General features: G+C 44.0%; 1 protein-coding gene across 4 annotated transcripts in view; it reads left to right on the forward strand.

Annotated features, from left to right (window-relative positions):
* The first annotated feature begins 14,816 nt into the window (after positions 1-14,816).
* Positions 14,817-27,507, forward strand: part of EPS8 (EGFR pathway substrate 8, signaling adaptor) — a 237,387-nt gene continuing 224,696 nt past the window's right edge. For 2 of the 4 annotated variants that reach the window (XM_075005154.1, XM_075005210.1), the window contains exon 1: positions 15,314-15,531. The gene's annotated coding sequence lies outside the window, so the exon portion shown is untranslated. Of the gene's footprint in view, positions 15,079-15,313; positions 15,532-27,507 lie in introns of those variants that run through there. The other 2 variants (XM_075005164.1, XM_075005217.1) reach the window with 2 other exon arrangements.

Consider the following 27,507-nt stretch of genomic DNA (forward strand, 5'->3'; position numbering starts at 1 on the left):
CAGGGAAGGAGGCTGGGGAGTATGAGGCACTCACTGGGGCCACCCACAGCAACAAGGGAGGCACTGCTAAGCCTCCCAAGGCCACCTGGTGCCGTGCTGCTCAGGAAGTGATGGCTCTCCAGGGTGCCCTGGGTTGTGCTGTTCCAGCAACACTAGAGCTCCCCAGGGCCACCTGGAACTATGCTGTTCCACTGGTAGAGGTGGGAGCCATGGTGCTCAGCTGGCCTGCTGCAACCTGGAGCCACTTGATGTGGCAGAGGCTGCGCTGCTTGGCCAGTGGTGGCTGCTCCCATGGGGTGACGGGGCAGAGGGGAGTGCACTGCCCACACACGCTCCTCCCTTACTGTCTGGCACTGGGCCTAAAGGGGAGTGGATTGGGCTGCCACTGTGGGACATGGGAATCAGCATGGATGTAGGACAATCATGGCCAGCACTAGCATGGGACTGTTACATGTGGATGGTGGCCAGCTACATTCAGAACCCCTTCCCCAACCAGCCAGTCACGGCTGCCCCCCTATGATCTCTCTGCAGTATAACTGTGCCTGTTAGCACACCCCCTCTTAGCATTTTATGAGAAACAATCCCATTCCAGGCACATCCCATTTTCCTGGCATTGCCAAACCCTGACCTTGCTTTAAGTTAGGATAAGAGAAAGCTGCGCAGCAAATTTGATGCTCCTAGCTGTTACTGTTTAGAAAGAATTCTTGAACCAACAGATTCATGGATGGACATGCACAGATTCTTTCTAATATATAGTAGATAAAGAAGTCTACCATCCTACAAGAGCAAACCCAAACAACCTACAATGGCAAGTCTGTCTTTTCAAGAGTCTGATCCTGTTTGAATTTAAGGGAAAGATTCCCATTAGCTTCAATCGGCTTTGGATTGAGCCCTAATAGCACTCCCATTTTGAAGACCTCCAAGTGCTTTATTATTGTGAATGAAGGAGGTCTCTCATTGCCCCCATCATTTAAACATTATCATTCCCATTCTTCAGAAAGAGATTGGATTGGTGAGCGTGACAGAGTGCAGCGAGTTACCCGGGAAACCTGCACTCTCACTGCTCTGACACTAATTAGCTTCCCCAGAGACCTGATTGGGAATGAAATGTAATTAGCTCATTATGATAGCAGGAAGGGTGGGCAAAATAATTAATTAGCACATCAGCTGAGGACTGATTTAACAGGCACAGGAAGGAAGGCAATGGAAGTGGGCAGGGCTAGCTGATTTTAGGACCAGTGAGGTTTCCAGGAAGATGCACTTTGTTTTCTCTTGGGCAGTGGGAGATAACCTTGCTGCTCAAATCTGTGACGGTGTTGTTGAAAGGAACCTAGATAAGCAGCTGTGTGCAGAGATCTGGCCAGCAAAGTCTGGGTAGGTTTTTGTGGCTGTAGAGGCAGAGTATTCCCTGCTCTTACTGTGAGCAACCTGTAACACGAGAAATGTAAGCCTGGGACTTCTGGCTAGACCACAAACTACACTGCCTGAGTGTGTGTGATGGGACTGTCCCATGACTCTATGTGCCAAATCAGAGCCTTGGATTGCAAGCTATTTTTAGCAGAGACTGTGTATTTTCCAGCTGTGCTGCAAAGTACCTTGTATACTTGGTTGCTATAGAAATATTAAAATCATGTTTGATTACTCCTGTCCCAGCCTGGCTATTGATCAGAGAATCTATTTTCAGATTTTATTTTTCACTTGTCCAGATACAGCAGCATGGAGAAGTGCTATGGGGTGTTAGGATAAAGTCACTGTTAACCCCTCCAAGTGAGTTTGTTTGCATTCAGTAAGCATGTTCTCAATATCCATCTTCCACAGCGCTTCCCGTCTAGCAGTAAAAGAAACTGTGTTGCTGTTATCTCTACAAACAAAGTCAAAGGCTCATGCATTGCAAGGCAGAATAGGAATGTTGGGTAAAACTTTCAAAAGTATCAAAGTAGTCTGGAAACTTACTTTTTATATTCAAAAGTGTTTTGGGTACTTAAGATCCTAAATCCCTTTGAATTTCCTATATCTGCCTGCTTGTTTTAATTTTGGGGGATGGAGAAAGAAGCATAAAGTACAGTATCCTGTTGTTCCTAATACATCATGTAGTTTCACTTTAGATAGAATTAATTCCCTTCCTCTCCCTTTAAACAAAACTCATGGATCTCGACTAGCAGACAAAAAATATTTACAAAGGCAGGCTAGTTTTTCAAACCCTGGAAGCCCAAAATTAGTTGGAGCGGTATGCATTCTGAAGCTGCATGAGATTCACTTAGTTTACATTCTTTAGTCAGACAACAATAGATTGGTAAACTTCTGGCATCAGTCGTTCTCCTGGGGTAATGAATGTGAATGCTCTTTTGTATGTCACTAGAGTCCTCAAAAGAATTTAACTGATTATTTCCAATAACTGTTTTTGCTAGGGATCAGCTCTCTAGTTTGCCTGTTTCTCTTATTCCAAAAATATTAACATTGTGAGACTGAACCAAATTTTCCAGTTGCTCTTGTGACAGGGTGGATCACAGAAATCCCTTTGGCACAGTCCCCAAGCGTGCTGGTCAAATCACTGTTGCCCACTGAGACTTCCCAGCATACTGTCCTGCTGGACAAGAAGTCCTGGTCTCCTCCAGCCCAGGCACAGAGCTGAGGATTCCTCCTCCTGCACAGCAATACAGACACTGAACCAGTTCAGCACTGGAAGGGCTCAGCTATAAAGGCTCATTACCCTGGAACCCAACCCCTCAAAATGAACCAAAACTCCAAACAAATCCCTTACCCTGAGTAAAATTTTGCACAGAGAAAGCTCATAAGGATGTCAGCCTCGTTAAAATGAAATAGAGATCTGCACAGTGGTTGCTCTTCTGCCGACCCCCACCACCAGCTAACAACTATTTACATTGGTTTGATAATAAACAAACGTGTTATTAAGTATAAAAAGTAGGATTTAAGTGGGGGCAATTAAATACAGTCAGCACAAAGAAGTCACTATGTTAAAATAAACAAAAAGGCCAGCTACTTCTAATATACTAAGAAACTTGTTATGTGCCAATTTTTACCTTAAACAGTTAATCTTATATCAAGTAATATGTTTCAAGTCAGCATTGATCTTTATTCTGGCCTGGGTCTACAGCTTTTTTTCAGAGTTGTTTAGAGTTCTTTGTTGTCAGGTGACAAGGCAAGTTCAAAAGCCGGCTGAAGACAAAAGACTGATTGCTTTCTGTTCCTGAACTAGATTTTCTCCAGGGCAAGGTGGGATCCCTTTTTTTCAGTCTCACCATCCCTATGGACAAATACTAGATTCAAGATGAATTTGGGTATCAGTTGGCATGGTCCCATGTCTTTCTAGGACCAACCACAGTTTGGGTTTATAGGACAAGCAAGACAATTCATAGGTCATTAGTTTGAGTACTAAGCCACTATGCTGCTAAAGTATCCTTAAGAGCACTCATGAGCACATTCAGAAATAAAACCAGATTCACATGTTGTATTTCTGACTTCACATCTAAGAATGATACATGCACAAAAATAGGAAGTACCCAATCAGCAGATTGTGACTTTAAAATTGATATGGTACAGGATCAGTGTTACATAAACCATCTTTGAGTGAGGCATGTTCATATTCAAAGACGTATTTACATAAAGTAAGAGGGGCCTTGTTCGTGTGCTAAGTAATCTTACATGTTGTAAAGGTTCCTTTCAGTCATTCTCAGTTGTTTCCATACAACTGTATCAGTCTCAGTCAGTGCCTGATCAAGGCCACTCAGCCTCCTTTTCTAAGTCCACCAGCAGTCTGAGGGTGACTGCCCAAGTGCAGCCATGAATTCCACAGGCTGACAGCCCTTCACATGAAGAATTTATTTTTAAGTGCTGAAAATTGCTTGCTTTTATATTGTGGAACAGTGTAAAAAGCACAGACTGACACTTCTTATTACTGTTTTCTTCTAGCTTGATGGAGCACAAAATTCTGTGTCAGGTGTGCCTGTGCAATCCTGGCCTTGAAGACCTTACAATCTAAGAAGTCACAAAATGGAAAAAAGAGATCACAAGATCGAGAAAATGGATACAGTATACTAGGACCATGAGCAGGGTGATACAGTAATGGGCAATCTCATGTTAGTTCTGTTTCTTCTTCTTTTCAATTTGCTTATTCATTTATTTATAAAAAAGCATCCTGTGGCACTTTGTTTCTCAAAGCAGTTGTCTGGAGCCTCCCTACTCATCCTTGTGAGTTCTCTCCAAATATGTATGTGGTAATATGTATGGTGGTAGGCTTGCTAAAGCCTAGCTATAAATAAGCACATGTTGTAACAGATGCAAAAGTTTACAGGAAGGTGAAATAAGAAAAATGCTGTTAGGATTTATTAGAGTTTGATTTCAGGCTATCTACTTGGTATATTTTGACAATATGATGTTGACTGTGTCTTTATATATATAAAGCTTTAACTCTGTGAATTTGTGCATCTATTGTAATTAAATTACATTGTCTAACCCTTCCATAATTTCCTGCAACTGTAAAAAATTAAGTTGAACTAAAAAAAGCTTAATGTAGTGGTCACAATTATAAAAAATAATTCTGCCAAGTCTACTGATAATGGAGTCTACAAATACAGGTTTTGAACAATGTCCTTCGTTCATGTTTTGCTAGAAAGCAGCGAGAATGCGTTAGAATGCTTTGGAAACATGTTTATTAGCTCTAATTTTTTCTGCATCCTAATACAGGAGCTCTATTTTATTCATTTCAAATTTTGTGGGAAAATGCTTAGGCCAGAAACATACTGTATCAATTTAGAAGCCAGTGTGACATGTTAGTTGTAAATCATCTAGTAAAATCTGGGTTTAGATTAAAAATTAAAATGAAGCTTTCATTATGGAGTGAATGTCTCTTATTAATTTAGTTTGGAAAAGAGAAGGCTGAGAAGGGGCATGATAGCAGCTTTCAAGTATCAGAAAAGATATTACAAAGAGGAGTGAGAAAAAATATTCCCCTTAGCATCTGAGGATAGGACAAGAAGCATGGGCTTAAATTGCACTGAGGAAGGTTTAGGCTGGACATTGGGGAAAAAAATTTCCAATTGTCCGGGTGGTTAATTATTGGAATAAATTGCCTAGGGTGGTTGTAGACTCTCCATCATTCAAGGTCTTTAAGACCATGCTAGGTAAATATCTAACAGGGATGATGTTGCTTGGTCCTGTTCTGAGGGCAGGGGACTGGACTTGATGACCTCTTGAGGTCCATCCCAGTTCTAGGGTTCTATTATGTATGTCTAGAGCCTGGGAAGATAAACCCTTGCAGTAGTCAAGGTCTTTTTAAAACAAAACATATGAAAGGAAAACAAAAAGTACATAAGCCCAGATGAACAAGAAAACACTGAGCTTTGTGGCTCAGAATGCCTGATACATTTTTTTTTCCATTTCTTCCACCCACATCTAGAATGGACTCTGTTCACCTTTTTTGCAAAGCAGGAGTTTTCTGTTTTACTTTACGAGACTGGAAGGGCAGTGCTGAACCCCATCTTCACTCCTATTTTAACCCCCTGTAAGTTCCAGCATTTTGGACTGTTTATATGTGATTCCAGAAGTGACCATGTTCACTGAGTGGGGGAGGCACTGAACTGAGAATGCTCAATCAGGGCAAACTGCAAAGAATAAGAAAGATGATCCCCAAAACTGATGATTTATTATGTAACTAGATTTCACGGAGGCAGTAAGAAAACAGCATCTGAAATACCTTACTGGTTACTCGGAAGTCAAAATACAGTTCCCTTTGAGCAATCCAATCTTTCACTCTCATCCAGACAGCCCAGTCTAGTATACTGATGGTTACTAAAAACCTTATTCATCACCTTGACATTCCAAGACAACAGGCGCATTACTCACCATGGTCAATCTCCTCTCTAACTCAAATACATTCTTACAGGTGACCCTTACTTAACAATATCTTACATTTTAAAAAAAGTTCCTATAGTTCAGAGATCATTCTAAATACAGATATGAAAAAAAGGATTAATTTTATAGGATAGATGGAAAGGTTGCTGATTTGTAAAAATCCTTCTGAAATAAATTTAAAAGGTTATAGTGCAGTAGACAGTCCATGTCCAGTATTTGTTCACATTTCTCTGGGAGCAATCGCAGGGTTAATCCAAAATAGACCTGCAGACTTCAGTCTTGTGACTTTGATTAAATTTTGTCAGGGAAAATCTGATCTGAGGTAACAAAGATTGGGCCCCAAACTTCCTTTATACCTGCAGTTCAGTTGTGCTCAGAGCAGGCTTTCTTGGCTGAGTAATTGGTAAAGTGTATTATAGCTTCAAAGTTAACCTTTGTTTCCTAGGTGTGCACTGCTCACTAGTTGAATTCATTAGTATAGGGCAATTAACTCTCAAACCATTCACAGGTAGTTTACAAATCCTGTCTAAATGATAATCTCCTCCTTTCATCTCTGACTCAAGACTATGATAGTGAGATATTATAGGCAAGAACAGAAGTTTAGTGTCTACAAACTAATCAGATCTCATTGATAAACTTCTAGCAAGATACAGGTGATAGCAGACAAATGCAATTAGTACCTAGTCTTTATTTTGCTAACAATATATCTGGATGTTCAGCTATTTAACTGGCTTTGCTAGCTAACTATAAGGATTGACAGTGTTCACCAGTTCTTCTAATATGTCCTTAAAAGTTGCTTTCAGGTCAACCAGCCTGGCTCAGCATCACACTATAGATTTCATTTCCCCAAACTGTCTATTCATTCTCTCTCATTTATAGCTTTTTCTTTCTAGAGCCCATGCTTTTTTTCCTCTATCTTTTCTTCCTCATGGCCTTCAGATTGTGTCTCTCTCCTAAGCCTTCATTTTTTAATCCTTTCCCCCAGTTACCCTCTAACCTACATTCTCTTTCCCTTCCCAATTATTTCTCTTCTCCACTCCCACTTTCTATCTCTCAGGTCACCTGATCACTCTTTCTCCAGCTTCCTCCACGCTCACTCTTACTTCTCCTCTGTGCATCAACCCAGAGTTCCGGGAAAGGCGCTTGTGGATGCCTAACCCACCTATGAAAGCATTCCACAAGCCTCAGAAGGAAAACTAAGCCACCACAGGAATCAGAAATTCCGTTGGCCCCGACTTCTGATTCTGCAAGTAACTCATTCATGTGTAAAAATTAAATAACAAAGGTGTGGGTTCTATTGCTCTGTTTGGTTTCTTCTGGAGGGCCTGTTACAACAGAAACCTATAGCACAAAAGATCATTTCCTCTCCACCAGACTGCAATAACCCACAGTAGCACTTGTCCTCAGCCTTGCTATAAAAAGACCAAAGGCCATCCAAGCACCCCTTGTAACATATGTCTTCATCTGACTAATCACTTTTTAGATTTGCTGAAGGTTGCCTTTCTGATACATAAATAGAGCTTCTAAATTTATCTTATTTATATTTATCTTGCTCTGGAACTGGAACTGAGAAATTGCTGGGGTTTGCTAGAAGACCCTGTAGGAGACAACAGAACAGCTGGGACTGCAGTGTTAGGCTACCTCTACATTGTGAGATAAATTTGAATTTATTAATATTGATTTTGTGATGCTGGATATTATAAATTCAAGTTTAACTATCCTCACCTCCTCATATGCTCCTCACAAAGTCGACTTATTGCTGCCACACTCAATCGGCAAATGTCGACTCTTGCAGGAGTGCATTGTGGGACTGATCCCACAGTTCCCTCATCCCTGTAGCATGCTGGGTATTTTTGCTGGTATTTGACATCATCTTCCCATGTTGCATTGCCTTCATTCCCCTCCTGTGGTAAGCAGATGTCCATTTTTCCAGGTGGAAGGAAGAAAAACTAGTGCATCAACAAAGATAGCCCAATGCACAGAAATCTTTCTTCTTTAACTGAATTACTTTTTAAAACTGTAGTTGTAACTGAATTATGAAAGATTTTATAAAATCAGCAGGCATGTCTTCTCAACTTACCCTCCACCAACTGTCCCTCCCTTGATTACATCTGATCCCTGAAAATAATACAGGGACAATGAAAATCATGAAGAAAGAGTAGGTAGTGAGGGTTTTGAACAAAGAGAGTTGGTGAGGGGAGGGTATTTGGCTTGCCAGTCTATTATACAGCTTCTGTGCACAGTCTGAATTCTCAACTGGCCCTGCCCCAACTCTTCCCTGTGTGAAGGGGTGCAAAGTTGGAAGAAAGAGGATAGAAAAGGCTAGGAAAAAAGATTTTTGGCTTCCCTCTTCACTCCACAGAAATTGCCGACACTGGGGATGGGGCTTGCCAAATTTCATTGCAACTGTCAGGTGGTTTGGCATTTGGGAGGTTGAATGGCCAATTGACACAGTCCCCAAAGATGTTTTTGGCTGTGGGGTGTGAGGTCCTTGGCTTGAGGTCCACTTGAACCATCCCCCTAGGCAGCAGCCAGGTCCCACAATTTGTAGCCATCTGGGGAGACTTCCCCCCAGTGGCAGAAAAGCCCCAAAAATATTTGTGGTGGGGGCCAGTTGAAGCAGTCCACCTGAACAGCTGCAAGCCCCCGAAAATCTTAGCTGCCACAGGAAACTTCACCCCAGTGGCAGGAATGCCCGAAAATATTTTTGGTGGGTTGCCAGTTGAAGCAATCCCCCTGGATGGCTGCAAGTCCTGGAAAATCTTAGCCACTCAGGGAGAATTTCCCCCACTGGGTGGCAGCAGTGCCCCGAAAATCTTAGTCAGTGGGGGGAGACTCCCCCCTCTGGCAACAGCTAGCTCCCTGGGTCCTTGTTGGGGTAAAAGTATGGGGAGGTTTCAGTGGGGGCAGGCCAGTTGAAGCAGTCCCCCCAGAGGGCCGCAAGATCCCAAAATCTTAGCTACTGAGCGGAGACTTCCCGCCCACACCTGGTGGCAGCAATGAGATGAAAATCTTAGCCACTGGGGGAGATTTCTCCCCAGCAGCTGCAAGCCCCTGAAAATCTTTACTGCCCTTGGAACCCTAACCATGCACAAGCCAAGACATGGTGCTGTCTGGCAGCATAGTCTGCACCAAATGGTAGGCATGTCCTTTCATTAGGTCGGGGGCTAGCCACATGGTGTGGTTGAGCATGGGAAAGACCCCAACTGCGTGGCACCTGTGGAGGAGGAAGGAGAGCATGCACAAATGTAAACCACTGAGAAGAAGTTTCTCATCCTCTTATCAAAGAACAACCCCCACAACAGCTTTGCTGCCACATAGTGTGGTGGGGAAGTGGCTGGCACCAGGCAGTGTAGAAAAAAGTACCAAGTACTCAGCTAGCAGCGGTAGAGACAGAACCATGAACTCTGTGTTGAGGCTGTCTCTAACGGATAGATGCACTCAAAGCGCTAATAGCAAAGAAAGAAAGATGTTTCTCACCCTCTCATACAAACATGACCCTACAGCCACAGGCTTCCTGGTCCCAATTTGAAATTCACGGTCTTCCGGTTACCTAATTCCTGGGCACCTGTAGATCAGCGGACAGAGCGGAGCAGTGAGGGGCATTGTGGGTTACATACGGGTCTCCTCTGGAGGCTAAAAAATTCGATTTTAAGACATGGCACTTCCACGTTCTCCTTTAATCAAACTTTTAAGTTTGAACGTGACACTACAACCAGACAGTTCTAATGATCTTGTAACATCAATATTAGTGCTCCCCAAATGCAACTAATGGTATTTACAGTAAAGAAAGTCATGTTGAAATATCAAGCTAACTGCCTTAAATTTGAATTTATCTCGTAGTGTAGATGTAGCCTTACTTTCAGCTGCAATCCGAGCTGCAGTGTTCCAGGTTTCCAGTGGGAGGAGGGAATGTTTGTCAGACTCGCTTTTTTGTGCTTGTTTGGCTATGTCTACACTAGCCAAAAACTTCGAAATGGCCATGCAAATGGCCATTTCGAAGTTTACTAATGAAGAGCTGAAATACATATTCAGCACCTCATTAGCATGCGGGCGGCTGCGGCACTTCGAAATTGATGCGGCTCGCAGCCACGTAGCTCGTCCAGATGGGGCTCCTTTTCAAAAGGACACTGCCTACTTCGAAGTCCCCTTGTTCCCATCTGCTCATAGGAATAAGGGGACTTTGAAGTTGGCGGGTCCTTCCAAAAAGGAGCCCCATCTGGACGAGCTGCGCGGCAGCGAGCCACATCAATTTCAAAGTGCTGCAGCCGCCCGCATGCTAATGAGGCGCTGAATATGTATTTCAGTGCTTCATTAGTAAACTTCGAAATGGCCATTTTGAAGTTTTTGGCTAGTGGTTTTTGGCTGTTGTAGACATGGCCTTTGTGTTGAAGCCTGTTTAAGTCAAAACTGCTGATGAATATATGACAGAAGTTTTACATCTCCTGCTCTTCAAGTGACAGCTGAAAAAGTGGCACTTCCAATTTCATCTCATTGGCTGTGTCTACACTAGCCCCTTCTTTTCAAAAGGAGGCATGGTAATGAGCAAGGTCAGAAGATACTAATAAGGTGCATAATGGCAGCTGCAGCAATTTGAAAGTGCCACTTTTGAATTACGCACTGGCCATGTAGACGGGGGCCTCCAATCTTCAAAAGCCTTTTATTCCTATTTGGTGTTAGGAATAAGGGGCTTTCGAAGACTGGGGGGTCCTTTCTAAAGGCCCCTGTCTACATGGGCGGCACGCTATTTGAAAGCGGCACTTTCGAATTGCTGCAGCCACCATTATGCTAATGAGGTGCTGCATATTCATGTCAGTGCCTCATTAGCATCTTTCAACCTTGCTCATTACTATGCAAAAAGAAGGGGCTTGTGTAAACATAGCCCTTATGATGTCTCTGTCTTTCTGACTCTGATCTTATAATGAGCCCATGCCCTTATGGAGTCCCTTGGACTTCAAAGGAGATCTGGAATAAGCAGAGTTATGTGCCTCCACAGAGCAGCTTAGAAAGTTGGGTTCTAGTTCCCTGGAAAACAACAGCCCAGCATGGGTTGGTATTCCCTATATAGTTAAAAACAAAACAAAAAAGTAGATCCCTTTTCTTCATGTTTGGGAACATCTTTGAGGTCACTCTTATGTATCATAAAGGAGCATTAAGGGGGCATCTGGTGGTCCTGACTTCTCCTTGCCCTGCAAGTACATTATTCACATGCATAAAATTAAGTAACAAAGGTGTGAGGCAGGATATGCCAAGTCTCACTTATTAGCCGTGTCTACACGTGCACGCTACTTCGAAGTAGCGGCACTAACTTCGAAATAGCGCCCGTCACGGCTACACGTGTTGGGCGCTATTTCGATGTTAACATCGACGTTAAGCGGCGAGACGTCGAAGCCGCTAACCCCATGAGGGGATGGGAATAGTGCCCTACTTCGAAGTTGAATGTCGAAGTAGGGCACGTGTAGACGATCCGCTTCCCGCAACATCGAAATAGCAGGGTCCGCCATGGCGGCCATCAGCTGAGGGGTTGAGAGACGCTCTCTCTCCAGCCCCTGCGGGGCTCTATGGTCACCGTGTGCAGCAGCCCTTAGCTCAGGGCTTCTGGCTGCTGCTGCTGCAGCTGGGGATCCATGCTGCATGCACAGGGTCTGCAACCAGTTGTCGGCTCTGTGGATCTTGTGTTGTTTAGTGCAACTGTGTCTGGGAGGGGCCCTTTAAGGGAGCGGCTTGCTGTTGAGTCCGCCCTGTGACCCTGTCTGCAGCTGTTCCTGGCACCCTTATTTCGATGTGTGCTACTTTGGCGTGTAGACGTTCCCTCACAGCGCCTATTTCGATGTGGTGCTGCGCGACGTCGATGTTGAACGTCGACGTTGCCAGCCCTGGAGGACGTGTAGACGTTATTCATCGAAATAGCCTATTTCGATGTCGCTACATCGAAATAAGCTACTTCGATGTAGGCTTCACGTGTAGACGTAGCTATTGGGACCCTAGTAGAAACTTCAATAAAATGCACCTGCTGTGATATTGATTTCTATTGATCTCTTTTTGTTTCTAGTGGAGGGATGGCTAGTCTGCCACAAAAGAAATGAGTAGCAGAAGAGATCTGTTGCCTTGTTTTAAAAACCAAGGCCCAATCCTGAAAAAATTAATGATGCTCTTAGCTTTTCCCTTGGTAAGCAGTCCAGTTGAAGGCAATGAGGCCACTCATAGTTCATGATTCAGCATATGGGGGAGCATTTGTCCACACAGGGAATTTTTCCAGAATTGCTTTTCCCAATTAACTCCACGTGTGGATGCTGTTATTCCAGAATAAGTGCATCCAACCACAGCGTTCATTAGGAATGGTTAATCCACTTAAAATTCACACTTTACCTGTGTAGATGAATCTTTCAGGGTTGTCCACCCCAAATATTCCAAAACCACAAATCAGCCCTTAAAAATTATGAGATTAGCTTTAAAAACAATACACACAGTGTTCTCTAAATATATAGTTTATACAGCAAATTTGCATGAATGGATTCATGTTTACAACCTTTTCTGCGTATCCAGGAGGGCTAAAGTTTTCTATGGGCTATCCATAAAGGCTAAAAAAAGGAAAACTAGGATTCTCAGATGATAAACATGACTCCATACCTTGGAACCCCCCCCGCCCCAGAAAAAAGAGAAAAAAAAAGAAAAATGCACTCCAAATTATGTGACTTGTAATAAAATAATGAGATTTGGCAACACTAGATTCTTTACTGGGAGCTTACATGTGAGCAGTGCCCACGCATGTAGAATGAGTCACACGCATAAGTGTTTGCAGAATCCGGTGCTACGTTGTTCCATCTGGAACCACTATGATCCAGCTGAGAAACTTCCTCTGAAATTTCCACTGAGGCTGTTAGACTCATCCTCAGACTAGATTAAGCTGAGGGAAGGTTTTACAGTATCCACTTTTATGACAAAGGAATTTATTAAGGTTTTGTTTTTAATTTCTCTCATTCATCTTGTCGCAGCCTGGGAGATAGCCCTGGCTTATAGTAAGTTAGCAAACAATCATGGAAATCATGAATTGAGAAAGAGGGAGAATATTACTTTTTAGCTGAGAGTTATGGAGCTGAGATACATGTCAAAAGCACAAAGCACAGCTTCAGATCAGTGGCAGTATTTTGTAGATCCCCATTTTTGAGCACATTTTGTCCGAGGCCCTGTCCTGCAAACACAAGTTCTGCATGTTATGTGTGTGTGGTTTCCATGGAGTTTGGGTAAGTGGGCGGATCATGGCTTCTGTGCAAAAGTGTTTTTAGGATTAAGGTGTCAATTGCACATATTACAGGGAGGGTGAAACTGCAAATTCCCAAACTAGACCAGGGGCTGCAGTTTTCCAATCTCCTGCCCCTTCTCAGCTATGCCAGATGTGTGGATTTCAGTTGAATATTTTTTTTCAGAAAAGTACCTTAGCCTTCCACAAAATCCCAATACAGCTGCCCACAAGCAAACTCAAAGTCCGGACCTCTGGAGCTGAGTGCAGGAGCTTTACAATTTGATCTAAAAGACAGCTGCCACCAAGGCAGATGTTTTACTCCCTTGCTTTAACATGAATAGAGAAGGAACAGGTGATTTCCCTGACCTCCTTCATACATGGGTGGATTAAGAACAGGTGGGGTCCTTGAACAACACAGTCACAAGGGTCTCCCAATATATCAAAGTATTAATATGACATCATTGTGCTTTAACATGTATCCATGCTTATTATTACTCGTGATGCGTAATAAAAGTCACACTTATTTTTAAAATAAGATTGACATGACACATTTCTTTTCTTCCACTAAAGCAAATAGTTTAAACAAAATGGAGTTCTGGAGCCTTAAGGCCCCTCATGCCTGGGGGGCCTGGGGCAACTGCCCTTTTGTCCATAGTTATGTCTATACTACCGTGATCTGCCGACAGAAGTCACTGTCAGAAGAGCTCTTCCGACAAAACTTCTGTCAACAGAGTGCATACACGCACAAAAGCAGATCAAAAAACTGATCCACTCTGTTGACAAAGAGTGCACAGACTGCCCGACCTTCTCTTGACAGCATGGCTGACCAGAAGTACAGCAAACAGTGACTCAGAAACCGTGTCCGTCAACACAGGGCCCCCGGAGAGTCCACACAGCTTTTTTGTCAACAGATTCCGTCGAGAAAGACATTCTGCCTGGTGGGGAAGAGGCACAAGGCTGTCGACAAAAGTGCTGAGTTCAATCGACAGTACGTCAACAGAAGGCATTTTTAATGTGGATGCTCGGTGTTTTGTTGACAAAATGCCTGTTCTATTGAAAAAACCTTTTGTGTAGACATAGCCCTACACAAGTGGGTTTTTTTGGCAAAGCTGGGCGTTTGTCAGAAAAACCTGCAGCATGTCTACACACAAAATGTGCTTTCTGGAGGCTGCACATCCGCCAGCACTGTTATACCTCTCCCCGTTCAGGGATAACGACTCTCTTGACAGTGCCCTGTTGACAAAACAGCCATGCAAACACTCTGGGGCCCTTTTGTTCACAGACAGGGTTTCCGGTTCCCCGGGCAGCCCTGTTTCCTGGACTTCTGGTCAGCCACTCTGTCCTGCCACGGCTGGGCAGTCTGGCTGCTCTCTGTCGACACAGCAGATCGCTTTTTCAATCCGCTTTTGTGTGTAGATGCAATCTGTGAGCAGAAGTTTTGCGGGGAAATCCCTTTCGACAGTCACTTCTGTCCACAGAGGCGGCTCCTGTAGTGTAGGCGTACCCCAGGGCAGCCCTTATGTTCACATACCAGAGCTCGCACAGAGGCAAATGACAGCGGGTTGCGGCAGGTCAGTGAGAGCCCGGCCCCGCTCCTCCATACGGGGAAGACTATGGCCAGCAGGGGGCGCGCTGGTCTGCGCCAAGCCTGAGCGCGGCGGCAGAGGCGGGCGCTTTGGAAGCCTTAGCTGCGTCCTCCGCTCGCTGGCGGCTGCACTTTGTTCTACCAGGAGCAGCGGCAGCCGCGGGCTCGGTTAAAGCCGGAGCAGCGGGGAGCAGCGTTTTCTGGCGCCAGGCTGGTGATCCATGCGCCGGAGAGAGCCCGCTGGGCGGGGGGGCGCTCCTCGGCCACCTCTCGCCTAGGGCTGGGGAGGGGGAGTTCCCTGCCGGCCGCCCCTCGGGCAAGGGGAACCTGGGGGTCGCGCATCAGCTGCTGCCTGCAAGGAAGGAAAACAACCCGAAAGGTAAGAGGCTCCCGGAGGCAGCGGCAGGGACTGCGGGGCGGGGTATATGTTCCCCGCTCTTTGGCTCGTCTTTTGTTCTCCTTCCCCCCGCGCCCGCTGGGGGGGGAGGGGGGGTTGTTTTGTGATTGTGGCAAATTGCCATGTCCACTGCCACGCCTCCCCCTTTCCACCAGGGCGGGCTACGGGCTGGGAGCCTCGGCCGCGTGAGTGGTTTAACTCCTTCCCCCGCGTGCGCCAGCCAGGCCGGAGGGAGAGTCGGGTATCGAGGTTCCCTCCCCAGCACGCTGAGGTGTCTCTCGCGTTTCCGGGTAACCTGAGCGGCAGCAGCGGCCACACCTGCGCTCCGGTCTTGTCAGCTGGGCTTCCCCCCAGCGGCGGATTTCCTTGTTCCCGGGGGAGAGGGACTGCTTGCAGTTCTGCTACCCGCGTGTTAATGACTGGACACGCCTTTAGGTAAGGAGAGCTGCTGTACCTTTGTCGAGAGCAGGCAGTGCCGTAACGCGGGGGAGAGGGGCTAAAAGAGCAAGATTAGTGCATCTATTTGCCTCCCCCCTTTATTAGCTGAATTTGGCTCTTCCTCATTATCCAGTCCCTCTCTGGCTTTTCTGAAGGCAGCTGCTCTTGTCTCTGTCTGACAGAACACACTTTTTTGGTGGGGTACCTTTGTGTGTCCTACTGTGGTTACTCCTGTGTTGTCTCTGATCTTTTCCTTTCCACATCTTTGCTTTCTTCCCCAACCCCATTGACACACCCAGCTAGATCTAGGCTCTAACCCCATGTTTCTTAAACTTTTTTGGGACCACGGAACACCAAACAATAGTATTTTTTATGCACAACACCTGTGAAAATTTTGTTCAAAAATTGTAAGACCAAAAAAAAAAGAAGAAAAAGAAAAACCAAAAAGCAACATGTACAACAAAACCAGAATGAAGTAATTTGATCAGGTATCATAGCAATGAAGATGTAACATTGCATCTGGTTTTAATAACAGAAAGCATCCATACCATCAGTGTATGATATTAAAAAAGGGTCAGATGCTCATAGCACGCCTGTGAATTGTTCATGGAATACCAGTGTTCTATGGAACATAGTTTAAGAAACACTGCTCTAACCTAACTTCTATCACGGGTGGTCTCATAGTCTTACTTCAGTGACCCCCAGCAGGACTACATACACCATGATTTCCCAGGGGCATAAATATTTTTGGAGTGCAAGGGAGCACCTGGAAAACAATTCCACAGCTGGGAATAAAACCTGACGTAAAGCCAGTTAGTAGCAACTGCAAAACTTAATGGAAGGGTAGGGTTTGTTTCACAAATGTTACTTATGACTACTTTGTGTTTTTTTGTCTCCCTTTTCTCAATTTTAATATCTTGGTAGAAAAGACAAAATATGAATAAAGATGAACATTTTGCTATGAACTGCAGCAGTAAAACTACATTGATTTCAGTGGGGTTGCAGAAGTGAAATAGTGACGTTTCATTTAAAATTACAGACAAGGAGCGAATGTTCTTTTTCTTTGTGATGAAATCTGTGTTCAGATGTGTGCTCAGAAGGGGGTTTTATGACTATTTTTTCCCCCATAGCATGAGCCACAACTTAATAGGGTGTCTCTTAGACTTCTCCTTTCTTCTTCCTGATCACATGGCTCTTGTCTTCTCTCCATTTGCTATTGCACAGCATCCTGTCAGGTACAAAGACTGTTTATGTGGGAATGTAACCTTAACAAAACATTTGTGTACTTAGCACCTGAGGAGAGTACCTGCTGTATGCCCATGGGACTCCTGGGAGCACTGGGATAGGCACTTCACAGGCCACTGCTTTGTTTGACTACCGCTGCACTGCATCAAATGTGCAATGAGTTTGGCATTCTCACCTGAGTTTTTAACATCAAAGGGGACCTGAGATATTTGCAAAGGCTCAAGTAACATAAGGTGGGTGGGTGTTCTGCATTCTGTCTTGGTGACTATGATGTTAAAACAACTTTTACGTCACCTTTGGGCCAAACCTGGTCGTTGTCATCATCATCATAAAGCTAATTGCTTGGCAAATTCTTTGTACAGTGACTGTCTTGTACATGACTTATGAATAACTGTTGTTGGCAGATTTGAGTCTTCAGTTGGGGTCACATGATACTTAATTCAGACCTCCATTAGGGCAAACTCACTTCTGGCTTTTTTTCTTTTTTTCGTGTATTTTTATATTCTTGGTGTGGGTTCTAATAACAGAATTGTCCTTGAATATTACTTTTATTGTATAACAAGTCCCCCACAGTCAGGACTGCATTACAGTGGGGCTGGGTGTAGTGTGAAATTTTTTTAGATGTGACCCTTCATGGTCTTCAGTCTAAAACTTTTCGAATGGTTGTACCTGATCGATGCAATTGGAAGGAAGTAAACACAAATAAATATCCAAACAGAAGGAATATACCACAACATACATGCATCTTTATACAGAACAAACAAGTGTGATAATTAAATTTGCATTTTATCATACATGTACTTTTTCATTCAGATGTTAACGACATACATGAAATATGATTTTCAGTCCCGCTGGAAATGTAAAATCACTTCTGTTAGCAGCAGTTGAGAGCTAAATATGTAAAGTTAAATAATTGGTGCCTCTGGTGCCTCCAGCACCTACATATATGAAAACTTCTCCATGGACAACAGTAGTGGAATAACAGAAAACTCAAAGGTATGATTATAAGGATTGGCCTTACAGAAGTTTGCCAACTTTCTTTTGAGTGGCTAGTGTTTTGTTTCTGTATCACCTAGTCTTATGAGGCCTCCCAGTTTTCTGGATAACGCGACCTGGGTCCTGCCAGGGTTTTTCTTTGAGTATAGTCAGCTCTCCTCTCTCTAACCCGAATGTTACTGGTAGCCCTAAGAATGTGTCTACTGTTATCGGGTTGAAAGGTCAATCTCCTGGATTTCGATTTTTGCAAATCTGATAAAGACATGCAAAATTGATCTCTCGGGTCTGCAGCAACTTCCTGTAATTCTGCTCTCGTGAGACGGAAGGAAGGGTGACAGAAGAAACGGTCCCATTGACCTCCCTCAGTGAGGACAGACCTTACAGTTGACTGCAGATACATCAATTCTAGCTACACAATTGCTGTAGCTAGAATTGTGTATCTGTTGTCAACTGAAAGGTCTAGTGTAGACCAAGCCTAAGAAAAGCGATTTAACACATTTGAACTTCTTGTATGCAGTATGCTGAATACTGTCTTGCTCCTCCCCTCAGAAAAAGGTCTAGTGGTGCTTTACATGGCAGTGTATATTGACTTTCCTAATGTAGCTGGGGTAGACCACCTTCGTGTGGCTAGGCTTGTCTTTTACATTTTTTTGGTACAAAGTTTCCCAGACGTCAAACATCCTGGCTCTGAGTTCATATTCAAGCATGCTATATAATGGTCTGCAACTACACCATTTTTGGCCATTCTTTTCATCTTTCTTTAGTCATCTGTGTTATAGTTACCAATAGCTTTAACCTTCTTGTCGCTTTCACCTTTTTGCTGTTTTCCCTATCACAGCCTCTAGTTTAAATTGTTGCTCTCATTTGGAAGTCACGTTTGTGTTTGAAAAATCATGTACTTTCTGTAGTTTACCTACATTTCTGATCCTGCAAACATACGTGCTTCTTAAACTTCAAGCGAGTGCTTTTACTTTAATCAGTAGGACTGCTTGTGCACTAAGTTGAGCATTTGTGCAGGTGTTCCCAAGATTGAGACCTTTGGCTGCTTTCACTGAATGATTAAACTGAGAGAGGTAGCCACGTTAGTCTGTAGCTTCACAAAACCACCAAGCAGTCCTGTAGCGCCTTGAAGACTAACAATAGTTATTTAATTTTATTAACAACAATTAACATTACCTAATAATAAAATTGTTAGTCTTTAAGGTGTTACAAGACTACTTGTGGTTTTTTGTGGAAGATTAAAAGTGTTTTAATATGTGTATACATTTAAGTCTTTGTACAGAGACAGTTTGGCTCTTCCATTGTAAAATTACTAATTTTCTGCCTTGTTGAAAAGATTGCAATTAACATTAAGGTGGGAGCGGAAAAAACCTTCCTGCTTATTTTTTTAAAATCCAGGATATATAATCCTAAGGGTGCAATGTCAGAAACCAGTTTATTTATTAATTTTTTAAAAATAGGCATTGAGATCATCTCTATTTTGATCTGACACAGGAATTGCTGCAAAATCTAATTCACATATGAGATATCATAGTCCTATTGAGACAGAATTGCTCACATGCTTTAACATTAAGCACAGTGGACCAAGAACTCTTTAAAGCCAACTGTGAAGAAGGTTACAGAATGTCCTGATTCTGATGTGAATATTCAGGTTCAACAAAGAGGTCCTGTGAGGCCTTAAATGAAAGCAGAGTCACACCCATCAATAATATCAATGTGTTTATTCTGCAAATATGTTTTAAAATCTTTATCGTGGCTAGCTTGACAAACAGGTTTTCTGTCAGGCAAGGTAAGTTTATTCACCAGTGTCCCTCTAGAGATGTAAATTAAGTATTGTCCCATTCACAATCATGGATCTAGGCTGAAGCTAAAATTTTGAAAAGGAACTAAAAGGTACTGAACTACAGTAATGGAAAAGAACCTTTCATTATGATATACTTAAGTTTTACTGGACTGTGTTTAGGGAACAAAGTTGCTGTATCACCTGGCACCTGGGAAATAAATGGGTGGTATGTTTACATTCAGGAAAATAGGATCTTAAGCAACCTGTTTTGAAATGCTGCAGAGAATCCTGGGGGTGAAGCACAGCCAAGTTTGGAGTCTAGAAAGTGTATTTTTTTTTTTTCTTCATTACAAATATGTCTTAGTGCTGGTGTTCAACAAAGTGCTGATCTTGAGCTGAATCATAGGGATTGTTGTACATGCTGTCCTTCTGGGGTCATCAGGCCTGCTATTTCTGTTAGTGTTCTAGTGTCCAGCTAAACTGCTTCCAAGGGACTTTGAGGCTAGATTTCACCTATTGCTAATCTGCAAGGCAAAGTAGCGGGTAGCACTGCCCAGAGGAGAGTGCTTCGGTGGTGAACAGGCTGGTGATGTCATGAAGCTGACACCCAGTTAAGCACAAGCCAGTTTATCTCTCAGTGGAGGCATGAGGGATAGATAACAAGGTGAAAGTCAGTCCTGGGTACCATGAGAACTGACACAAGCATATGTATGTGTTTGAGATCAGGACCTTGGGTGTTATATCTAATTACAATAGATCAAAGATTTTCAGCCTTTGTTTTTCACTTGTGCTATGCACATGAGCAGATGTACATGTTGCATGCATCTTTGCAGGATCAGGACCTAAACTAGAAATAGCTGACTTCAAATCTTCTTGGTTGGATTATCACCATCATTTTCTGAATGGAGTATCCTAAAGTATGTGTATCCAAACACATAGCCAGCTAAGTGAAGCAAGTGCAAACACATCGACACCTTGGATGTGTGGGACCCTCATAATGAGCTAGTGCCATGAGAGTGTGGCATTGGTTGGCACTACACCTGGCTCATGAGGCAGCTAATGGTGTCTGATGCTGTCTGGAGGTCCAGAGACATCTGTGCAAAGCATGTCACAGATCACCCATAGTACATGGACGAGTGACTGAGACCACAGATGTGGGACGCAGATGAGTGAATGGGACTGCAGATGAGAGACGTGGTCAGGGAAGTCCCCCCTGCCTTCCTGGACAGACTGTTTCTTTCCATAGAGGGGAGACAAGACTAGAGACTCGGTCAGGGATGTCACCAGCTTCCTTCCGTGACAGATTATATATCTTTCCAGAGAAGACCCACGAGCCACTGATGGACCAAGGGATGCACTGTGCCCTTGTGCTTTGCCACCATGGACTGTGACTCTCTACCCTTTATTGGTGGTATCCCTGAAGACACTTATTTGCTGACACCTCCAAAACTCACTCATCTTAGTCTGGGACAATGCCAGTTATGTACGCTATGCATCTCATTAATGTAAATCAGCGATGGGCACGAAGAAGAGTGAGTGGGCCGCACGAATGGCCCTCCTTATTTCAGTGGGCTGCAGCAGCCTGCAGCCCATTTGGGTGCCATCTGTGGCCTGCAGACCCCCTGTCTGCCTCCCCGTACACCTTTTGTGCACTGGGGCACTGAAGCCTCGCACTTTGTACTGCTCCTCTTCTTCCCCAGCCCTTTCAGAGCATCACACATCCATGGGTTTGCACTCCTTCCCCATGCTCTCTCCTCCCTCCCAAAGCTGGGACAGCCCCGCAGGCTGCAAGTTGCCTACCACTAGTCTGCACTGTTACTTGTAATTCCTCATAACACAAGCTTGACCCCAGAGGTGCAGTGCTTCCTTTTTAACTCATATCTCCTGAACTTCTTTTAAATATTACACAATCTTCATACAGCCATTTCTCAGGATTTTGTGCAATGTCTTTCTGATGCTTTATTTATGATCCTCATTGTTAAAGGTGTGAATAGACTGACTGTGTCTAAGCTCAGCTCCACTCAAGCCTGCCACTTTCTTCACCAGTAACAGAGTCAGGAAATTGCCAGATTTTCCAACTGAGTGCAAATATTTGAGAATTCATAACAAGCCCTATATCTTGTGTCCTGTGACACTTCAAATATGTTGGCTTATTTTATTTCAGTGAAATATTGAAAAGTTGTTCCCCTCCTTCCCTCTCCCTGCCAGTATTTTAAGACTGATATCTCTTGAGATCGCCGGTAGGACTTGCTGTGAATTATAAAGTTTTTCTGTAAGACTCTAAAATCTTTCTGCTTTGAAATTATGCTAATAGTCCAGTGTGTTAAAGCAGGCCTTGTGCAGTCTGCCCTTTTCTTAAAGGAATATTTTAATGGGTGAGTTAACATTTGTTAGAGATTTTATCTTATGAACATTTTAAATTCCATGTTTGCATGTTAGTTTGATTTTGATTAGTCCAGGGCCTGAAAACTACTAAGCATTGACCATTCAGAGGATTAACCTACCTGCCAGCAGTTAATAGAAAAGATGAGTCAGAACTCTGAGTGAAGCCTACCAGTAACTCTACATATACCTTCCCAAATCCTCTCAATGGTTCTGAGGGTCCTAGCTTCCACTGAAATCTGTGGGAGTGAAATGTCTAGTTTTCTGTGAGGGTTTGGGTCCCTGGCAAGATATGAACTGTGGGCTGGATCAAGCCCAGAAAGGCTTTTCACCTGGCTCATGGTCCTGCCCTACAGCAGGGAGAAGTCTCACTCAAATCAGCTGGCTGCTCCCTTTGGCTCTCTGCTGTGGAGGTGGGAGAGCTTTGTGTGCTGCCCCTGCGCCTGGCAAAATCTCTCAGCTCCTGTTGGTGGGGCCAGTGCAGCACAATTTCTCAGCTCCCATTGGCTGGCTTCTGGCTAATAGGAGCTGAGAGATTTTGCTGGTGGTGAGGGCAGCATGTGAAACCTCTCCACTTCCCTCAGCCTGGAGAACCACATGGAACAGTCATTAAGCTGGAGCGACTGGCAGGCAGGGAAGCTTGCCTGAGAGTGCAGCTGGCCAGGATCAACTTAGGTATAAGTGCCTCCTAGCCAGAGCCTGCTTCTGGCACCCAAACCCCTCTTGCACTGCAAGTCCCTCGCAGACCCTGCACCCCCTCACTCCTCTCCCCAGGTCAGAATCCTCTCCTGTATCCATACTTCCTCCTGTATCCATACTTCCTTCCATACTACATCATCCCTTCCACAGAAAAGAGTGACCCTTGGTTACTTACCACCCACCCCATTAAAAATTATTGCCCACCTCTGCTCTAATGGGAAGAGGACAGGTAGTAGGATTCCTTCTGGTGTTGTTACTTGCCTTTGTGTCATCTTATGTATTGCCCTCACTTGCAGACGTGTAAGGAAGATATGAGGAAGGAGAAAATCCAGTTGAGTGTCTTTGGGTTAAGCTTAGAGGTGGAAGTAACAGAGGTGATGATGTAGTTGGTGTCTGTTATAGACCACCAGATCAGGGAGAGGAAATAGATGAGGCTTTCTTCAAGCAGCTTAGTGAAGCTTCCAAATCACAGGCCCTGGTTGTCATGGGAGACTTTAATCATCCGGACATTTGCTGGGAGACCAATACAGCAGCACACAGACAATCCAGGAAGTTTTTGGAGAATGTTGGGGATAACTTCTTGGTACAAGTGCTGAAGGAACCGACCAGGGGCCGTGTGCAACTTGACCTGCTGCTCACAAACAGGGAAGAACTAGTAGAAGAAATAGAAGTGGGAGGGAACCTGGGCTGCAGTGACCATGAGGTCATAGATTTCAGGATCTGGACGAAAGGAAGAACGTTGAGCAGTAACATACAGACCCTTGATTTCAGAAGAGCAGACTTTGACTCCTTAAGAGACCGGTTGAGCAGGATCCCTTGGGAAACGAAGATGAAGGGGAAAAGAATTTAAGAGAACTGGCAGTATTTTAAAGAAGTCTTACTGAAGGCAGAGGAACAAACAATCCCGCTGCATAGTAAGAAATGCAAACATGGTAGGCAACCAGCTTGGCTTAACGGGGAAATCCTTAGTCAGCTTAAATTCAAAAAGGATGCATACAAGAAATGGAAACGTGGACAGTTGAATAAGGAGGAGTATAAACATACGGCTGGAGAATGCTGGGCAGTAATCAGGAAAGCGAAAGCGCAATTGGAACTGCAGCTGGCGAGGGATGTGAAGAGTAACGAGAAGGGTTTCTACAGGCATGTGAACAATAAACAGGTTATCAGAGGTGGTGTTGGGGCCGTTACTGGATGAGGGAGGTAACCTAGTGACAGATGATGCGAGAAAAGCTGAAGTACTCAATGCTTTTTTTGCCTCAGTCTTCACGGACAAAGTCAACTTCCCCATGAGGGTCCTAGATGATGCAGTATGGGAAGGTGGAGGGCAGCCATCTGTGGGGAAGGAACAAGTTCTGAGCTATCTAGAAAAACTAGATGTGCACAAGTCTGGAGTTAATGCACCCCAGGGTACTGAGGGAACTGGCAGAGGTCATTGCTGAAACTTTGGCCATTATTCTTGAAGACTCTTGGAGATCGGGGGAGATACCGGATGACTGGAAAAAGGCAAACGTAGTGCCCATCTTTAAAAAAGGAAAGAAGGACAGTCCAGGGAACCATAGACCCATCAGCCTTACCTCAATCCCTGGGAAAATAATGGAGGGAATCCTCAAGGAATCCATTTTGAAGCACTTGGAAGAGGGGAAAGCGATCAAAAGTAGCCAACATGGATTCCCCAGGGGCAAGTCCTGCCTGACCAATCTGATTAGCTTCTGTGACGAGGTAACAAGCTCTGTGGACATGGGGAAGTCAGTGGATGTGATATACCGTGACTTCAGCAAGGCTTTTGATACGGTCTCCCACAACATTCTTGTCCATAAGTTAAAGAAATATGGATTGGATCCGTGGACTATAAGATGGATAGAAAGCTGGCTTGATGGTTGGGCCCAACAGGTAGTGGTCAATGGCTCAATATCTGGTTGGCGGTCTGTTTCAAGTGGAGTGCTGCAAGGCTCGGTTCTGGGGCTGGTGTTATTCAACATCTTTATTAATGACCTGGATGAGGGACTGGGTTGCACCCGCAGCAAGTTTGTGGATGTCACAAAACTAGGCGGAGAGGTGGATACGTTGGAGGGTAGAGAGAGAATCCGGAGTGACCTGGATAAATTGGAGGACTGGGCCAAAAGAAATCTGATGTGGTTCAATAAGGAGAAGTGTAGAGTCCTGCACCTGGGGCGGAAGAATCCCATGCATTGTTACAGGCTGAGGACCGACTGGCTCAGCATCAGTGTGATGGAAAGGGACCTAGGGGTTATGGTGGATGAAAGGCTGGATATGAGTAAACAGTGTGCCCTTGTAGCCAAGAAAGCTAATGGCATACTGGGGTGCATTAGGAGGAGCATTTCGAGCAGATCTAGAGAAGTAGTTGTTCCTCTTTATTCAGCACTGGTGAGGCCACATCTGGAATATTGTGTCCAGTTTTGGGCCCCCCAGTATGAAAAGGATGTGGACTTGCTGGAGCAGGTTCAGCGAAGGGCAACAAAAATGATTAAGGGTCTGGAGCACAAGACCTATGAGGATAGACTGAGGGATTTGGGCTTGTTTAGTTTACAGAAGAGAAGACTTAGAGGTGATTTAATAGCAGCTTTCAAATTCCTGAAGGGGAGCTCTAAAAAGGAGGGTGAGAAACTGTTCTCAGTGGTGTCAGATGGCAGAACAAGGAGTAATGGTCTGAAGTTGAAGAGGGAAAGGTGTAGGTTAGATATTAGGAAAAACTGCTTCACCAGGCAGGTGGTGAAGCATTGGAATGCGTTGCCTAGAGAGGTGGTGGATTCTCTGTCCCTTGAGGTTTTTAAGTCCCAGCTGGACAAGGTCCTGGCTGGGATGACTTAGTAGGGGTTGATCCTGCTTGAAGCAGGGGGCTGGACTAGATGACCTCCTGAGGTCCCTTGCAGCCCTGTGATTCTGTGATGTTTGCTCGAAGTCAGGGGAGGATTCCCCCCCAGCCCCGGTTCCTTGGCCCACCTCAGAACATTCTGATTACTGTGACTTGACTTTAACCATTTTGTCTCTGGGTGGAGCATAGGTCATCTACAATTTTTCTCCGCTTCACTCTGTCTCAGTATAAAACGTCTAGCTGACTCCAGGAGTACCCCATTTGTTCTTCAATCTCAGTAGATCTTCTCCATGTTGTCTGAGGTCTTCCTCTTGCATTTTCCTTGTGCATTCCACTTTAGAGCTTGACGGACTATGCTGGATGATGGTTTTCTGAGAGAGTGGCCTCGCCATCGCCACTTTCTTCTCTTGATTTGAACATTAAGTGGTTCTTGTGCTGCTGTGTTCCAAAGTTCCTCATTTGTGAGCAAGTCTTGCCATTTGCTGTGCAGTAGGGAACACAAAATCAGCTTGGCTTCTGAGAACCTGGGTAGAGTTTATGAAAACATCTTTCACTTTTCCAACTGAGCAAACTTGATTGAAAAGTCTTCCAAAAGCATTTGCATGAGGAACCTTATGATAATATTTTCTAGTTTCTCTTTGGATAGTAACCATGTTGAAATTACTACTAAAATACAATAAATGGCAACATTGATTTTAATTTTTCTATTGATAGAATTGCCAGGTAGACAGTGGCAGGCACAATGAAAAACTTCACAAGGCTTTTATATTGAAAGTCTCCTTAATTTTCTGTCCCCCAAAGCCAACTGAAGGAGTAGCCAATTAATGTAGTGTGTTGTAAGTGGAGCTAGAGGTAGCACTTGGTTGATTCACATTATCTGGAGATGATGATGATGATTCACCTGTAGTAATGAATGTCTAAATATGTGTTAGATACTTTGGAAAGACAAATAAAGACGTGATAGTGCCTAATGAAGTGCATGTTGCTTCCTCGTTGGTTCCCAGAAATACACTCCATCAGGTATCATATGTATTAATTTAGTTTTAATTGAAGGTTGTTATGCTTTAGAACTCCATAGAGTACCTTGACTTCCACGTACTTCAGATTAAATCTGTTCTAATATATCACAGTGAACCTCAATGCTTGCCCGCCAGGGATATTTTATAGTAGGATAATAAAGGGTTGTTGGTTTTTTTTTCCCCATTGCTTATTGGTTTGTTCTTCTGTGAATAAAAACTGTCTTTACCCTTGTAGAAAAACAGGCACTGAGCTTTCTGCTGTCAATTTCCTCGAGACTAGAATGCTTGCTCTAACAGTTGAGAAAATCGAAGTCCTGTGTTAACAATACCTTTTCATCTGTTGGTTACCGACAGGTCCAAAAACCCTGGGCAAGTAAAAAGTGTTTAATTTACACCTGCTGCAGTTTTACAGGGTTTGAGCTAAAAAAGAGAAGTCTCATGAGACCGAACAAGCATATTTATTCTCTTAACACTTGCAGTTATACAGGTGTGATTTTAACAACATCGCAGAATGTCTTAGCAATGTTTTCACCTCAGCTGGTTAAATTTGACATTACTGTGACTCATTTGCTTTGCACACTGGTGAGTTGGAGTCATGTGCTTGAAATATATGTGCTCTGGTGAAGGAACTTGTTCGTTCTTCATGTGTGGAAGAGAGAAATAATATTATTCCAGTCTTTGCAGTGCACGTGTTCAGAACTATTTTAGCTAGTGCAGTCAGGCTTTTGACATCTTGTTTTAAAGCCTTTGACTCCTCCCTCTATCACAATGAATTCTGTTTATTGCTTGATTGGTGCCAAGCCGGAGCTCTGGCACCTCCGGGCTTGCTGCTTGAGGCCTGGAACCTTATTGCTTGAGCCCTGGCACCTCTTTGATTACAAATTTAACACTGCTTCTGCTAGCTTTTTGCAGTGTTCTTGGGATGCCTTCATCTTCAATTTTGGTACCAAACATCTGATACTTTCCAGTATAGTCTTCTTAAAACTGAATTGGCCTGATTATTCTTGAGGGAGTAG

This window comes from Carettochelys insculpta, chromosome 1 (genome assembly GCF_033958435.1).
Source record: "Carettochelys insculpta isolate YL-2023 chromosome 1, ASM3395843v1, whole genome shotgun sequence".
NCBI lineage: Eukaryota > Metazoa > Chordata > Testudines > Carettochelyidae > Carettochelys > Carettochelys insculpta.